Here is a 2,422-nt window from a genome sequence, read left to right as displayed (position 1 = left end):
GATCCAAGACTATACTTTGCTGTACTATTTAGTGCAGAATGTCATTATAAAGCAGTGAGTTTGGTTTGGTCTTGTGTGTCTGTATTGACTGCTCTTCAGGTCGTGAGAGAAATAAGAGGACAAGAAATGCACCTACCCACCCCCATAAAGACATAGTTAACCGTTTCTTTCTGAACGCCTGTTGAAATAGATTATGTTAGGATTTTTTTTGAACAGGTAATTCATAACGAACATTTTGTGTACCATAAGTGCTTTTAGAGACATTTCTAATGTTTGATATTCATAAGTATAACAAGGAAAATAGGATCCCTGCAGAAGACAAAAATCTATTTACCTGATGGAATCTTTTCCCTTTCTCTGGCATGTTTTCAGAGATCAGTTTCTACACTGTTGACTGAGATTCCAGTGTATTTTGCCAGAGAGGTCAGCTTCCTTTGCAGATAGATCACCCTGTGGTCAGCTCTCTTTGGCTGGCCTTGGTTATTATAATATAGAGAGCAAAGTGCAGCTATTTTTTTAAGTGATGCCTGATGAATTAACCAATGACAGTGGCCTTTTTATTTCCCCATACGCTTTACTTTCAAGTCTGAGGATTGTAGAATGCCACTGTTTCACTTGCTCAGTATTTTAATACCTTAGTGCTTGTATATGTGTAGAATCTACTAGTGTAGATTAGTGGTTTCCCTGGAATTTTCTGCTGGCCATATCTAGGTGCTGAATGGATTCTAAAAGGTATAAATGAGTTCTGGGCATAATAAATATGAAATAAGCTGTCCTCCTGAAGCCACAGAAAGCACAGACATGAAGTCGTGGAGTTTGGGAGCAGGGCTGACATTGATTCACTCAGTAGTAAGAGCTAAGGAAGGAGAAAGAAATCAGTAAAAGGCGCGGTGATGTAGGTTTCACCAATTTTTTTCCTCCTGCTTCTTAGAAGTGGAGCATTTTTCTTCCTAAGTAAAAGCCAATATATTAAAAAGATTTACAAATATGATTGACACAACGGATGTATATATGGATTGTGATAAGAGTTGTATGAGCCCCCAATACAATGATTTAAAAATAATAATAATTTTTAAAAGATTTACAAGATTAGAGTTGCTTCTGTTGATGTGGACAGAAGGACCAGAGTTCTATTTAATCAGCCTCTCCAAAAATGTTTCCTCTGTTGGTCTCAGAGGTACCCCTGGAAAAGCACTGTAGAACTATAAATCAGAGAGCCTCTCTATATGGAGCGACATTTTTAGAATTAACTTTATAGACTTTTTCTTCCTCCTTGGAACTAATATTTTCAGTATTGTGATCACTAAGAATACATCAGAACAGTCCTTTTGCTTTTCTGGTGTTTCCTCAGGACAAAATTCACAATTTGTCAGTTCCTACAGCCCACGTGGTATGCTTAAATTTCTTCCATGCCCTGTTCCCGCTTGACGAAATGGCAGAGTGTGCTGGCTCTCACTTCCACCCTCATCCAGGCCTGGGTCCTTTTCCCAGTTTCTCGGGGAGGGGTGTAGTTGTGTTCTGCAGTGTCTCTGGCATGCCTCATCCGAGCTGGTGAGCCTCAGTTGTCTCTTGCTAGGCTCAAGGGTCTCTTCCCTGGCTTTGCAGAGACCATAGTGTGATGAAACCATACTGGGGTTCAGGCCAGAGGTGAGAGACCACCCCCTCTTCTCCACTCTGTGTCAAACCTGCTGACTAAGACATTTATACCTGGCTCACTTAGAAGGCTTAATCATCTGAACACTTCTTTCAAAGTCTATCTGGAACCAGTTTGTAGAGGGTCTTCCTGTGGACATCAGGGTAAACGCCACGATTCTCCCTCTCTCCTCCTAACCACTTGGATTCCTTTTCAATTTTTTCAAACTTTTCAAATTTCCAATGTTTTCAACTTGATTTCCTAGCCCCAAAGCACTACTGCACACTGCCATGTCACTCACTAGTGCACATTGGGCTCTAGGGCAGTGGTTGTCAACCTTCCTAATACCACGACCCTTTCATATACTTCCTCATGTTGTGACCCACAACCATAACATGATTTTCGTTGCTACTTCATGAATGTCATTTTGCTACTGTTGTGAATTGGGCGACCCCTGTGAAAGGGTTGTTTGACACCCCCCCCCAAAGTGGTCACGACCCACAGCTCTAGGGCCTCTGTGTTTAAACTTAATGGAAACAACCCACATTTTTGTATCAGCCTAACTTGAATTCATACTGAAATTGCTACAATAATTCTGTATTTACATGACAAAGGACCACATCTTCAACATTTTTTTCCTCAAAAAAGTACTTAGGTTTCCCAGTATTTGCAAGTATACCTAGATGAAGGGGCGACTAATCTTTAGCAGCGCCAACCTTACCACCAACCAAAGTGCGTTCATCATATTCATTTAGTATTTCTAGTGGTTCACACTGAAAAGTAAAATCT

The sequence above is a fragment of the Tenrec ecaudatus genome, unplaced genomic scaffold (assembly GCF_050624435.1).
Source record: "Tenrec ecaudatus isolate mTenEca1 unplaced genomic scaffold, mTenEca1.hap1 Scaffold_123, whole genome shotgun sequence".
In the NCBI taxonomy this organism is placed as follows: Eukaryota; Metazoa; Chordata; class Mammalia; order Afrosoricida; family Tenrecidae; genus Tenrec; species Tenrec ecaudatus.
The sequence above is the reverse complement of the archived record's forward strand: the minus strand, read 5'-3'. Positions refer to the sequence as shown.